Genomic DNA, 16,381 nt, shown 5'->3' with positions numbered 1-16,381 from the left:
CATACTGTTTTCCACGGCAGCTGCTCCATTTCACATTCTCAACAGTGCACAAAGCACTGTTACTCCACAACCTCGCCCACACTTGAGAGTTTCTGTTTATCGTTGTTGCTATTGTTCACAGCAGCCCTCCTAAATGGGCGCGAGGTGCTAACTCAGGGTGGTTTTGATGTGCTTTTCCCTAATGCCTCCTTTAAACAGGGTCTCTGCTCCCCACCTGCCCCAGATCCTGCTGCTGTGGATCCGCATCCCTTACTATGCTGACAAGCGTCAGCAGCATTTTGTCATCACACCTGTCTTGCTGTTGTCTCAGGGTAGTAAGAGGAGCATGAAATCATTTTTGCACCCAAGTTTCTATCAAAAATTAGGGAATGGAAGATCAGAGGACAAGGTTGTGTATTTCATAAGAAATACGAGGTCACATTTCATTCTGGGAGTGAAGAATATTCCTTTATCTTTAATAAGTAAATAAAGTGTCTCTGTATTTTAAGACTTCATTATCAAAGAGATGATGAGCATCTATAAAAGATGAGTGCTGGAGAATTAATGAAAATAAAGAGGATTAAAATTTTAGGGAACCCTGGGTGGCTCAGTCGGTTAAGCATCTGCCTTAGGCTTAGGTCGTGATCCCGGGGTCCTGGGATTGAGTCCCGCATGGGGCTCCCTTCTCAGCGGGGAGCCTGCTTCTCCCTCTCCCTCTGCCTGTATCCTCCCCCTCCCACTCATGCTTTTCTCTCTCTCTCTCTCTCTCTCTCAAATAAATAAATAAAATCTAAAAAAAAAAAAAGAATAAAATTTCAGAAAGGTTTGTCTTTGAAAGCCTGTAAGTGATATTGCCACAGAACTGTGAACTAGCACATGCTACCCCATGGATTTCTGTGGGGACAGATCACTGCTTTTCAGTGAGTGCAGTTGTTCTTATTGTTGAAGAGACCTTACTAGACAACAGTCACTCATCAAACTTGCGATGACAATTCTTGGGCATAAAAGATAAGTCTGAGACCTCGGCCAATGGAGTGGTCAAGTTTTCCTGGGTCAGAAGCAACAGAAACTGTGCCTGACTCTTAGGCAGTAGAGGGCCTTGCAGGAGGCCCATGAGCTAGTGGATGGAATAGCCTGGTCTCAGGGACGACAGCACAGGAAGGAAGGGCCAGCATGACCTGCTGTTGGCCTGGCTTGGCGGCTCCAGCTGTTTTGGTTTCTCAGTCCCTTGGCTCAAGACTCAGATTTCAGGGGCGGGAGGACCTACAGGGCCTGGCTGAGGTTAGAGATCCACCCCTGGGCCAGCAGGAATAGCAGGCCTGTGCAGTGTTAATAGCTCCAATTCACAAAACGAGGGGATAGTGAGGAGGTTCCATGAAGTAGAAAGATACTGGTTAAAAATAGGAGCATAAATGCTGTAACTCAGACAGAGAGAGGCTAGGACTCAAATACGATTGACTCATTCTGGGATAAATGATTCTGAGTGAATGATGAGTTCAAGTAAGTAACCAAACAACAGCAACAAAACAATCCAAAGGTGAAATAGGAAGTACAACAAATGACTACCTGGAAATTATATTTTCCTCTACTGGGAATCTATTTGTCTGATCTCTAATGTGTGGTTTGTTGTAAAGCTCAGTCCCTTTTGGCTTTGAGCTGCAGACTAGGTGGTCTGAAGAGCCTTCTTGCTGAGAGACAGGGCAGAGGACACAACCTTTGAGTTATCTTTGCTCGTAATAAACTACAGGAGAAGATTCCGGGAAGAGTGGGCTGAGGCCAGAGCACTAAGGGCTGGGAAAGGAAGGATGGGCTTAGGGCAGGGGCTTCAGTAGCACAGCTGTTTAAATTCTGAACTAGTGGAGAGGTTGAGAGACCTCTGGAACAACAAACATCAAGTGTACCAGCATTCGTGTTATAGGAATCCCAGAAAGAGAAAAGAGAGAAAGAAAGGAACATAGGAGAACTACGAAAACCAGTGGAGAACAATTAACAAAATGGCAATAAGTACACACCAACAATAATTATTTTAAATGTGAATAGACTAAACACTCCAATCAAAAGACACAGCATGACTGAATGGATTAAAAAAAAAAACAAGATCCATCTGTATGCTGCCTACAAGAAACTCACTTCACCTAAAAAGACACATATAGACTGAAAGTGAAGGGATGAAAAAACATATCCCATGCAAATGGAAGCAGAAAGAAAGTTGGGGTAACAATACTTACATCAGACAAAATAGACTTTAAAGCAAAGATTAACAAGAGGAATCAATTCAATAAGAGGAATCAGTTCAATAAGAGGCTATAACAATTATAAATACATATGTGACCCAACATAAGGGCATCTAAATATATAAAGTAAATATGAATGACATAAAGGGAGAAATTGACAGTAATACGTTAACAGGAGACTTTAACGCACAACTTAACATCAATAGATACATCATCCAGAGAGAAAATCAGCGAGAAAATGGTGGCTTGGAATGATACATTAGACCAGATAGCCCTGACATACACAGAACATTTCATCCAAAACCAGCAAGATATATATTCTTTTCAAGTGCACATGGAACATCATCCGGGAGAAGTCACATGTTAGACCACAAAACAAGTCTCAGTAAATCTGAGAAGACTGAAATCATATCAAGCATCTTTTTTGACACCAACAGTGTGAAACTAGAAATCAATTACAAGAAAAAAAAAAAAGAGACACATGGAGACTAAACCACATGCTCCTCAACAATGAATGGGTCAATGAAGAAATCAAAAAAGAGATAGAAAAATACCTGGGAGGGGATGTTATATGCAACTAGTGAATCGTTGAACACTACCTCAAAAACTAATGATGTACTATATGTTGGCTAATTGAACATAATAAAAAAAAATACCTGGGACAAATGAAATTGGAAACACAATGGTTCAAAATCTTTGGGACGCAGAAAAAATTGTTCTAAGAAAAAGATTATAGCAATACAGGCCTACATCAAGAAATAAGAAAAACCTCAAACAAGCAATTAACCTTATACCTAAAGAAACTAGAAAAAGAACAAACAAAACCCAAGGTTAATAGAAGGAAGGAAATAATGAAGATTAGAGTGGAAATAGATGAAATAAAAACTAAAAAAGCAAAAGAAAAGATCAGTGAAACTAAGAGTTGGTTCTTTGAAAAGATTAAAAAAAAATTGATAAATCTTTAGCCAAACTCATCAAGAAAAAAAGAAAGAAGACTCAAATAAACAAAATCAGATATGAAACCGAAGTTACAACTGACATCACAGAAATACAAAAAAATTATAAAGGACCACTATGAAAAATTATACACCAACAGACTGGTCAACCTGGAAGAAATGAATACATTCCTAGAAACATAAAATCTTCTAAGACTGAGTCAGAAAGAAATAGAAAATGTGAACATATCAAATACAATGAAATTGACACAGTAATCAAAAACTCCCAACAAACAAAAGTCAAGGACCATATGGCTTCACTGGTGAATTCTGCCAAACTTTTAAAGAAGAGTTAATACCTGGCAGGGCACCTGGGTGGCTCAGTGGGTTAGGCATTTAACTCTTGGTTTCAGATCAGGTCATGATCTCAGGGTCCTGAAATTCGGCCCCACATTAGGCTCTGTACTGGGCATGAAGACTGCTTGAGATTCTCTCTCCCTCTCCCTCTGTCCCTCCTACTTGTGCTCTCTGTCTCTCAAATAAATAAATAAAATTAAAAATAAACCAAAATAAAGAAGAGTTAATACCTATCCTTCTCAAACTATTCCAAAAATTTGAAAAGGCAGGAATATTTCCAAATTCATTCTATGAGGCCAGCATTACTTTGATACCAAAAACAAACAAAAATATTACAAAAAAATTACAGGCAAATATCCCTAATGAACATAGATGCAAAAATCCTCAACAAAATATTATCAAACTGAATCCAACAATACATTGGAAGGACCACTAACCATGATGAACTGGGATTTATTCCAGGGATGCAAGAGTTTAAGATCAACACATCAATCAATGGGATATACCACAATAACAAAATGAAGGATAAAAATCGTATGATTATCTCAATAGATGCAGAGAAGCATTTGACAAAGTTCAAAATCCATTCATGATAAAAACTCTCAACAAAGTGAGTATAGAGGTAACATGCCTCAACACAATAAAGGTCATATACGACAAACCCACAACTAACATCATACTCAACAGTGAAAAGCTGAGAACTTTCACTCTAAAATCAGGAACAAGACAAGGATGTCCAGTCTTGCCACTTTTATTCAACATCGAACTGAAATTCCTGGCCACAGCAATCAGACAAGAAAAAAAAAAAAAATAAAGCCATCCAAATCAGTAAGGAAGAAGTAAAACCATCACTATTTGCTTATGACATGACACTGCATATAGAAAACCCTAAAGACTCCAGGGGTCCCTGCATGGCTCAGTTAGTAAAGCATCTGACTCTTGGTTTCAACTCAGGCCATGATCTCAGGGTCATGAGATTGAGCCCAGCATCAGGCTCCATGCTCAGCGCAGAGTCTGCTTAAGATTTTCTTTCTCCCTCTCTCCCCCACTGTTCCTCCCCTTGCTCATGCTCTCTCTCTTTCTAAAACAAACAAACAAACAAACAAACAAACAAACAAAATCTTTAAAAAAAAAAAAAGAAGAAGAAGAAAGAAAGAAATAAAGAAAGCCCTGGGATGCCTGGGTGGTTCAGTTGGTTAAGCGTGTGCCTTCAGCTCAGGTCATGATCCCAGGGTTCTGGGATCAAGTCCCATATTGGACTCCCTGTTCAGCGGGGAGCCTGCTTCTCTCTCTGCCTGCCACTCCCCATGCTTGTGCTCTCTCACACTGACAATAAATAAAATCTTAAAAAGAAAACACCCTAAAGACTCTACCAAAAAACTATTAGAACTAATAAATGAATTAAGTAAAGTTGCAGGATACAAAATTAATACACAGAAATCAGTTGCATTTCTATACATGAATAACAAGCTACCAGAAAGAAATGAACAAAATAACCCCATTTAAAATTACATCTAGTGCCCTTCTTGGGGATTTTTGGTGATCAAAAGTGTATTAAAGTCACTGATACAACAACAACAACAACAAAATAAATAAATAAATAAAATTACATCTAGGGGCACCTGGGTGGCTCAGTGGGTTAAGCCACTGCCTTCGGCTCAGGTCATGATCTCAAGGTCCTGGGATCGAGCCCCGTATCGGGCTCTCAGCTCAGCAGAGAGCCTGCCTCCCCCCCTCTCTGCCAGGCTCTCTGCCTACTTGTGATCTCTCTGTCAAATAAATAAATAAAATCTTTTAAAAAAAATAAATAAGTAAAATTACATTTAAAAGAACAAAATACCTAGGAATAAGCTTAACCAAGGAGGTGAAGGATTTGTACTTTAAAAACTGTAAGACATTGATGAAGGAAATTGAAGATTATACAGATAAATGGAAAGATATAATCATGGATTGTAAGAGTTAATATCGTAAAAAATGTCCATATTATCCAAAGCAAGCTACAGATTAAATGCAATCCCCATCAAAATACCCATAGTATTTTTCACAGAACAAGAACAAATAATCCTAAAATTTGCATGGAACTACAAAAGACTCCAAAAAGCCAAAGCAATCCTGAGAAATAAGAACAAAGATTAAGGTATCACAATCCCAGATTTCAAACTATACTACAAAGCTATAGTAATCAAAACAGTATGGTATTTGCACAAAAATGGACACATGGATCAATGGAAGAGAATATAGAATCCAGAAATAAACCCGTGCTTATATGGTCAATCAATCTACAACAAAGGAGGCAAAAGTATACAATGAGAAAAAGATAGTCTCTTCAATAAATGGTGGTAGGAAAACTGGAAAGCTACATGCAAAAGCATGAAACTGGACTACATTCTTATACCATATACAAAACTAAAATCAGAATGAATCAAAGACCTAAAATGTAAGACCTGAAATAATAAAACTCCTAGAAGAAAAGACAGGCAGCAAAATCTTGGGCATTGGTCTCAGCAATATTTTTTTGGTTCTGTCTCATCTGGCAAGTGCAACAGAAGGAAAAATGAACAACTGGGACTACTTCAAACTTTTCAAGCTTTTGCAAAACAAAGGAGATCATCGGGGTACCTGGGTGGTTCAGTGGGTTGAGCCTCTGCCTTCAGCTCAGGTCATGGTCTCAGGGTCCTGGGATCGAGCCCCACATCGGGCTCTTTGCTTGGCGGGGAGCCTGCTTTCCCCTCTCTCTCTGCCTGCCTTTCTGCCTACTTGTGATCTCTGTCACTCTGTCAAATAAATAAAATCTTCAAAAACAAACAAACAAACAAACAAACAAAGGAGATCATCAACCAAATGAAAAGACAAATGAATGGGAGATGTTTGCAAATTATATATCTGATACATGAAGAACTGATGCAACTCAACACCAAAAAAACCTTCAACAATCCAATTTAAAAATGGGCAATGGACCTGGGCATCTTTTCAAAGAAAACATACAGGTGGCCAAAAGACACATGAAAACATGCTCAACATCACTAATAATCAGGGAAATGCAAATAAAAACCACTGAGATATCACCCCACACCAGTCAGAAGGGCGAGAATCAAAAAGACAGGGGTTGGTGAGGATGTGGAGAAAAGGGAACACTCGGGCATTGTTGGTACATGGTAAAGTGGTGCAGCCACTGTGGAAAACAGTACAGAGTCTGCTCAACTAACTAAAAATAGAAATACCATACAATCCAGTAATTCCACTGGTGAGTATTTCCCTGAAGAAATTGAAAAACATTAATTTAAAAAGGTATATGCACTTCTATGTTCATTGTAGCATCATTTACAATAGTCAATATACGGAAGCAACCTAAACCACTGGTAGATGAGTGGATAAAGAAGATATGGTATATATATAGGAATATACTTATTTATTTATTTATTTCTAATGGAATATTACTCAGCCATAAAAAAGAATGAAACCTTGCCATTTGTGACAAATGAGTGGACTTAAAGGGTATTATGCTAAGTGAAATAAGTCAGATAAGACAAATACTATATGGTTTCACTTATATGTAGAATCTTAAAAACAAAATATATGAACAACAACAAAAAATACCCCAAACAGACTTAGGTGAAACAGGTAAAGGGGATTAAGAGTACACTTAGAGTGATGAGCACTAGGTAATGCACAGAATTGTTGAATCACTATGTTGCACACTGAAACTAATATAATATTGTATGTCAAGTGTAATTTAATTTATTTAAATAAAGTCTATGTTCAAGTAATGAAAAAAATGGAAGTGATAAAAAATGGAAGTGATAATAAGATATGAAAGATAGAATGAGAAAGTCTAACACATCTGTTTGGAATCCCAAAGATAAAGAATAAAGAGCCTGAAGAAGCAGCAACATTTGAAAAGATAATGTCTGAAAGAGTTCCAGAATCTCTAAGAAACTATAAATACACAAAACCAGGGAGCATAACCTATCTTAAACAGAATAAATAAAAATAAATTCATACTTCAGTTCACTTTCATGAAACCACAGTACACCAGAAACAAGACAGTCTTAAAAAGGCCGAGAGAGGAAGAATCTCTTTTATAAAAAAATACAATTAGACTGAGAGTAGAGTTTTTCAAAACAACGGAATCCAGAAGACAGGGAAAGAACATCTTCAGAGAACTGAGAGGAAATGATTCCCAAGCTAGAACTGTGTACCAACAAAGCAGCTTTTCAAGAAAAATGGTACCAGAAAAAGACATTTACAGGCTAGCAAAGACTGAGAACATTCACCATCAAGAAATCTGTACTAAAGACACTTCTAAAGGGTGTTCTTTAGGGAAGAGATATAAGCCATAGATACAAGCTCTAGAATACAACTGGAATAGAAAACAAATGGCATGGAAATACTATTTAAAACCAAACATTGAATAAAATAATAATAGTATAATGTATGGGGTTAAAAAAAAAAAAGAGCTAAAGTATGGGATGAGAATAGCATGACAGGTAGACTGGAGTTAAAGCATACCAAGGTTGTAGTTTTATCAAGGAGGAGTTAAGACAGTAATTGATGTTAGGGGTGATTAAATTACGTGTGCGTGGTAAAATTTCAATGGTACCCTCTACAAGAATAGGAATAGAGTGTATGAATTCCAAACATGTAGCAAGAAAATTTGGAATAAGCAAAACAAAACAAAAACAAGAAAGGCAAGAAAGAATGGAGGGGGGTACAGAAAAAGCAGAACAAATAATTTTTTAAAGGAAGATAATAAAGCAATTCCAAATATATCAATAATTCCCCTAAAATATAATCGTATATTTGCCAGTTAAAAAGGCATATTGTCAATTTAACTTCTTTTTTAAAAATCTAGCTGTGTATTGTTTATAAGAGATTTATCTGAAGCATAAGGATACAGAAAGTTTGAAAGTAAAAAGGTAAAAGCATGGAAAAAGAAATAGCAACAAATAAAAAGCAGGCATAGTTATTTTCATATCAGATAAACTTTAAGAAAAAAGGTACTATTAAGGATAGAAATCAGGGATGCCTGTGGCTCAGTTGGACCAGCAATCTGCCTTTAGTTCAGGTCATGATCCCAGGGTCCTGAGATCAAGCCCTACATCAGGCTCCTTGCTCAGTGGGGAGCCTGCTTCTCCCTCTGCCTGCTGCTTCCCTTACTCGTGCACTTTCTCTCTCTCTGACAAATAAATAAATAAAATCTTTAAAAATAAAGTAAATAAGTCTTTAAAAGGGATAGAAATCATAAATATAGTTGGTCCATATTATTCATGGATTCCATAATGCAAATTTGCCTACTCATTAAAATTTATTTTAACTCCAAAATCAATACTTGCAGAGCTTTGCAGTCATCTGTAGACAGGCACAGAGTGCCAAAAAATTTGAGTCACTCAATGCACACATTCACAGTTGAGGTTGAACAAGGTGACATTTTGCGTTCTTGTGGCAGCACATCCTGCAAACAAGTTTCCTTTTTGCATCTATATGATGCCACATTTTGGGCATTTTTGTGTTTTTCATTGGTGATTTTGCAGTTCACAATGTCCCCCAAGCATATTGCTGAAGAAGGGTCTAGTGATCCCATGCACAAGAAGGCTGTGAAGTGCTTCATGGAGAAAATACAGACATGCCTTATATAAGCTTCATTCAGGCATGAGTTACCATGCTGTTGGCCATGAGTTCAATGTTCATGAATCAACAACACACATTAAATGAGATGCCTTTAGGGGTGCCTGGGTGGCTCAGTTGGTTAAGAGGCTGCCTTCGGGTTGGGTCATGATCCCAGGGTCCAGGGATCGAGCCCCACGTAGGGCTCACTGCTCCACAGGGAGCCTGCTTCTCCCGTTTGCCGTGCCCCCTGCTTGTGCACGTTCTCTGTCTCTCTACCTTGTTCTCTCTGTGTCAAATAAATAAACAAAATCTTAAAAAAAAAAAAAAAAAAACAAATGAGATGCCTTTAGACAGAAGCACACGTAAAACAAGGTTATGTATTGACTGACTGATGAAAATGTTATGACCACAGACTCATAGAAACCTAACTCTATATTTTCCCTAAGAGCAATGGTTCAGTATTCGTTAACTTTGTTTTTGCCACACTCTACAGAGCATAGTTATGGAGAATAATGAGAATCAATTGTAGTTCAATTCACAAAGGTATGGCAATTCTTTATTTGTATATATAAAAAAACTCAAAACATATAAAGCAAAAAATTGCTGTAACTATAGAAGGACATTGCTAAATTCACCATCATAACAGGAGACACCTTTCTTTTGCTATTGCTAGGTTAAGCAGACAAAAAAAAATCAATAAAGATACAGAAGATTTGAAAAGAACATTAACAAACCTAAGGCTAATTGATGAGTATGGACATTACACGTTTTCCAGAAGCAAACATGGAACAGTTAGAAAATTTCTTATCACATCCTAGGCCACAAAGCAATTATCAGAGAATTTGAAAAATCAATATTACACAGATGTTCTCCAACTAGTTGGGTTAGAAGGGGATATTGAAAGTTAAATAAAGCTAGCCACACATTTAGAAATTTGAAAACATACTTCTAAATAGTTCAAGAGTAACACATATAATGATATGCAAAAATACTTAGAACTGAATGATAAAGAAGGAGCAATGTATCAACACTTAAGAGATGCCAAGAAAGTGGGACTTCATAGGAATTAGATAACTTTAAAGGTTTATTTCAGAAAAAGGGAAAAATAATGAGCTAAATGTCCAGCTTGAATTTTAGAAAAAGAACACAAGATAGACTCAAAGAAAGCTAGAAGAAAAAGATAATAAATACAAAGGCAGAGAATAACAAACTAGAAAACAATGACCAAAGTAATAAAGCAGTACTGGTACTGGCAATAAAAAAGATACTACTAATAAGCTACAAGATAAAGGTACGGGATACAAAAAACAAACAAACAAAAAACAAAACAAAGAAATGATCAACAAAGACAAAAGTTTATCCTGAAAATACAAACTGGAACTCTGGAGAAAATGATAAAGAATAGATTAGAGGCATGAATGAATAATATTAGGAATGAAAAAATGAATATTAAATTTAAAAACGAAGATTTTCAAAGATAGTACTATAATCTTGGTGCCAATACATTTGAAAACAAAATGGAAAAGTTCCTAGAAAAACAACTTACCAAATCTGTCTCAAGATAAACAACGGATAGTCTTAGAAACACTAAAAATAAAAATCAATTAAGCAGCTGCTAGAAATTGCCCCACAAAGTAAACACCAGGCCCTGATAGTTTTCAGATGCGTTCTGCAAACATTCAGATAACAGACCATTTCCATCTCCCCAACTAATTCCACAAGGCCAGTAAAACCAATAAGGAACATACAAAAAAGGAAAATGATAAGACAATCTAATTCACAAACACTGATGCCAAAAACCCTATATAAAACATTGGTGACTAGCAGTATATAAGACGATAAAACATTAATCCTTGAAATTCAAGAAGCTTAATTTGAGAAAATCTTTAAGTTCATTAATCATATTAATAAAGTAAAGAAGAAAAACCATATGATTATCTTAATTAATGCCAAAAAATTACTTGACATAATTCAACCCCAGATTTTGATTAAAAAAAAAAAACCCTAGAAATAAAAGAGTAGTTCCTTAACCTAAGGAGATCTATTTAGCAATCTATACCATATATTATGGATGCCCACTTTTACTGATCTTATTCAACTTTATACTGGAGGTCCTAGCCAGGACTGTAAGACAAGAAAAAGAAATGAAATGCATAACAATTGTAAAGGAAGAAACAAACTGTCATTACTGGCAGGTGATATGATTCTTCACATGGAAAACCCCAAAGAATCTAACAATAAATTACTACAAATAACAACAGTTTAGTAAGAAATGGTTAAAGAGCCTAATAAAAGAAGACATCATTGAAATGCAGCCAAAAAGTATAAATACGTAGGAATAAATCCTATCAAAAGATGTACAAGACCATTATGAGGCAAGTCATAAAATTTTACTAAAAATCTTCATTTGAGCTAATTAGTGATCTAAATTGAGTTAATTAATGACCTAATTAAATTGAGAGAGACAGTGTGCTTATGGATAAAAGGATTCAATATTATAAAGATGTTAACGTAGACACAAGTTGAACTGTTGATGCAATGCAATTCTTTTTTTTTTAATTTTTTTTTTAAGATTTTATTTATTTGACAGAGAGAGAGATCACAAGCAGAGAGAGAGAGGAGGAAGCAGGCTCCCTGCCTAGCAGAGAGCCTGATGTGGGACTCGATCCCAGGACCCTGAGATCATGACCTAAGCTGAAGGCAGAGGCTTAGCCCACTGAGCCACCCAGGCGTCCCGATGCAATGCAATTCTAATCCAAATCTTAGAGGGTTTTGTTGGTAGGTTGGTTGGTTGGTGGCAATTGCCAAGTTGATTCTAAAACGCATGAAAGTACAAATCGAAAATAGTTAAGACATTCCTCAAGAAAAAGAATTACAGCACTTGCCTTGCTGAATAGTAAGACGTTGCAAAGCTGTAAGTCTTATGATCCTGTGGACTTGGCGTAAGGCTATGGATAAAATGACCAGTGTAGCAGGAGAGAGCTCAGAAACAGTCCCAGCACGTACGTCTGAGGTCACACTGGAGACCTGTGGAGAAACGAACAGTGCCATCACTGGGTAATCCATGTGGAAAAAGTGGGTCTACACCATGCAGAAAAAATATCCCAGACGGATTGAGGACTCACATGTGAAGAACAAAACTTTAGATATTTGAGAAGATGATACGGTAGAATAGATTGCTAATGTGGATCTAGGGAAAGATTTCTTAAACAAGACACAAAGAGACTTAACCTATAATACTAATACATTTCACTTCATTAAAACTAAAATTAAGACTTCTCTTTATTTGAAAACATAAAGAAATTAAAACAGAAATCACAGTCCAGAAATTGGTAGAAGATACAATACATATAGTGAACAATATTCAGAATGTATTTAGAATTCCTACACTTCAATTAAAAAATAAAAAGGCAAGCAACCCAATAGGAAAGAAGGACCAAAGACATAAGCATTAACTCATACAGGCAATAAACACATGGGAAAATAACCTCAACCTTACTAGTACTGGGGAAATGCAACTTAGCAACGAGATATCGTTTTATACCCATTGGATTGGCCAAAAATTAAGGCTGACAGTAGTTAAGTATTGGAGAGGACATACATGGGTCAGTAGGATCACCTTACATTGCTCTATGAATGTAAACTGGTTCAACTATCTTGGAAAACAATTTAGCATTATCTTCTAGAACGAGGCATATCTTAACACATTCTTGACCTAGCAATCCTATTCTTAAGTATATACACCCTAGAAAACCTCAGCAGATAGTTTAGGCATACATACCTATGGATAAACTTGTTCAAGAGCAAGAAAATGAGTGAGAGGGTGGAAGGTGTTGGTAGGTACAAGATAATGGTAATGGTCTAGCTCTAGTGTTGTAAGTTAGATGACATAAAGAAATACATTTCCTAAGTGTTCCTTTTAAATGGAATAACTTAAAATGGAAATTTTGGGGGGAATTTACATTAATAGACATATTAGTACACGTGGTAGGAATGTTCTTTGTCAGCCAATCTCAAAGATTACTGATTGGGTAATTTGACTTGCAGGGGCCAGTGGCTAATGAAATGCATTTCATTTAGATAAAAACTGAAAAACTGGAGTGCCTGGGTGGCTCAGTGGGTTAAACCTCTGCCTTTGGCTCAGGTCATGATCTCAGGGTCCTGGGATCTAGCCCCGCATCAGGCTCTCTGCTTAACAGGGAGCCTGCTTCCTCCTCTCTCTGCCTGCCTCTCTGCCTACTTGTGATCTCTGTCTGTCAAATAAATAAATAAATAAATAAAATCTTTTTAAAAATAAAAATAAAAATAAAAACTGAAAAACTCTTGCACACAAGCTCTTTCTTTACTGGTTAAGAATATGATAAACATGACATTCCGTTTCAAAAACTTTGGGGAAAATAAAAACGTTCTATGAATGATCTATTTAACAAAAAACCTGCAAATCCAACACAGATTATCTGAAAATAAAAGTGCCAAATAATGGCAGGAAACTATTAAATACTTTTTATCATTTTCATTCACACACAATGACCTCTTTGGTGTATAAATTATAGACATATTTTTCCAGAATGAGAACATTATAATGCTTTCCAAGAAACTCTTGTACTTTTTTGCTCAACGTAGAAGATATTCAAATAACAAAAACCTAATTCAAACTTATAATCTTCAGCATAGACATCATAACGCTGCTAGGAAGCTTTCAGTGAATGAACATCGATAGTAATGAAAAATAATTCAAAGAAAATGCATCATGAACTATTGATAAAATTCCTGTTCAGAAGACTTTGTGGGATGTTGCATCTGTATGAAGTCATACTATATAGTACGCAGTAACTAAGACATATTTGGGCTAGCAGGCATCTTGCTTAACAGTCCAACAAACCAAGGATCAGTAGCAGGCCACACTTGGAAAATGTGTGATATGTAAATGAACTAGTACTTGATTATTTTTGTTGTTCTGTTAATTTCACAAGAGAAGAGGTTTTGAAATGCAGTCAAGCTTATTGGCATGTTTCTCCCAAAACTGCAACAGAACATCAAGACATATTTTCCAGACGGAAAAGTAACCAAGTGATTTAGAAATCCAACCATCATTGTCTCCTAGGATGAAACTTGCAAACTACTCAGAAGAAGTTTTCAACACCCCAGGTTTTGAGCATCACGGGCAGGCCCATGAATAACTGGGTGCAATCATCAGCAGAGTGAAAAAACTTCTCTCCACGATTTTGGAGTCCACAGTCAACCTGAATATCCAGAGCTATCTGCCAGAGTTTCCAGAACTTGCTGCAACTTCAGATGTCCTTTAATTGAGAGTTAGGATTTTCTTTTCTTTTCTTTTTTCTTTGAGAGTTAGGATTTTCTAACTTCATAAAAATAAAGAGTAAAAATAGAAAGTGACCTGTTGAGAAACTACATGTTTCATGCTGTCACGATCCTGGATATGCAGCCCATAGCATAAGATTGCAAATGAATTTCCTCTCCAAGATATAAAACTATTATTACCATTATGATTATTAATCTTAAAGAATTAAATAGTTATTTACAAAATGGTGATGGGTCCTATAAAAGTTCACCTCAAGTCGATGTGTCTGCATTAAGTGACCCTCGGAGGCTGAAGATTTGAGGTCCTCTGTTCATACAGTCCGCTGGGCCCCCTCAAGATTCTGAGTCTTTATCATTATCAAGTTATGCTAGATAGCTCCTGTTAAGAGTGAATGTTTTTGGTGGCCTCCACATGGCTTCCCTTCATGCAGGAATTAAAGAGGAATTGGAGAGCCAGGGTCTTGTACACTGCCCTCAGCATCCCCACTCAAAGAGCAGACCCTGGAGTCCATAGTCTCTCATGGTTTGTCTCCCACTCTGATTTCTCCCCCTTCATTGTTCCTTTCCTTCTCCTAATGTCTTCCATGCTATTCCTTATGTTCCACAAATAAGTGAAACTGAGGGTTTTTAGAAGGGAGGGGGTTGGGGAAGGGGTGAGCCTGGTGATGGGTGTTAAGGAGGGCACAGATTGCATGGAGCACTGGGTGTTCTATGCAAACAATGAATCATGGGACACTACATCAAAAACTAATGATGTACTATATGGTGATTAACATAACATATTAAAAAAAGAGAGAGAGAGGGAGCAGCCCCTGGCTTTGCCCTAATCACCACTTCTGCCTCAGTCCCCTATCAGACAGCACAAGATCCAGGCTGAGAAATGCAGACTTGGACACAGCTCACCATCCTGGAGTTGGAGGGATCTGGGTTGGAGTCCTGCCCCAGCCACTCTCTGGATGTGTGGCTGTAGGGAAGTGACTTTTCCATTATGAGCCACCATGTTCCCATGGGGAAAGCTCACGTAATTCCTTCATCCTGGCGGGGTGATTGTAAATCGTGAATGAGAAAATACATGTGAAAGCATTTTGACACCGTGATGAGGAACAGACCTGAAGGGTCAACTTCCGTATCTTCCACTGCCCCAAATCTTTCCCATTCTGCTCTTCTCCAGCAGAAGCCAACCACTGCTCGGTATTAAAGGTGACAGATTATCATGAGGCACGAAGAACGGCGGGGGAATCTTGAGGGGAAGGAGAAAGTGACTACCTTCTGAGTCAGACTTCACTTCTGTCCAGCTGTCTTTCTTTCTATTAGCCATTCACCTACCTGTCTAACAAACATCTTTCATGCAGCTGAGCTGGCAGCCCGGGATTCCACGGAATTACATGTTACCACAATGTTGTCAACACTTCTCTCAGGTTCTGGAATTTGTGCTGAAACCAAAGCTGCCCCTGAGGGCGGGAGTGCAGATCCCATCTGGCCCCGTGGTTTGGCACAGCCAGTCTGGTGGCTTAACTCAGACCTGCAAGCTGAAACACTAAGGGAAACTGAGCCCCAGAAAACCACACTGAGAGTGTCAGAATGCTCGTGGGGGTCAGAAAAACCCAACCCAGCCTAGAATGGGCTTCTTCCATCCAGTCTGACAAAGTCATGTAGACACAGGGCGGGTGCCTCAGCACCCGCTGAGGACGTAGACACACCACGGCCACATGGACAGGGCTTTGTGATCCAGCAAAAGGGATGTCTTCTTCTTCTCCAGAAGAGCCCTGCCAAGTTTAGGAAACAGGCAGGCTTTTCATCCTGGCTCCTGCTAGGTCTCCATGTCTAGACGTTTGCTTGGTGACACCATGGTAACGATGATGCCACAATGGAACATTCTTCCCAAGGTGGCAGAAGGAATCCCTCTGTTGAGCTCTGCTGTGTAAGGTCAGAGTGAGTTCATTTCTC

The sequence above is a fragment of the Enhydra lutris genome, unplaced genomic scaffold (assembly GCF_002288905.1).
Source record: "Enhydra lutris kenyoni isolate GAN:26980312 unplaced genomic scaffold, ASM228890v2 scaffoldscaffold54, whole genome shotgun sequence".
In the NCBI taxonomy this organism is placed as follows: Eukaryota; Metazoa; Chordata; class Mammalia; order Carnivora; family Mustelidae; genus Enhydra; species Enhydra lutris.
The sequence above is the reverse complement of the archived record's forward strand: the minus strand, read 5'-3'. Positions refer to the sequence as shown.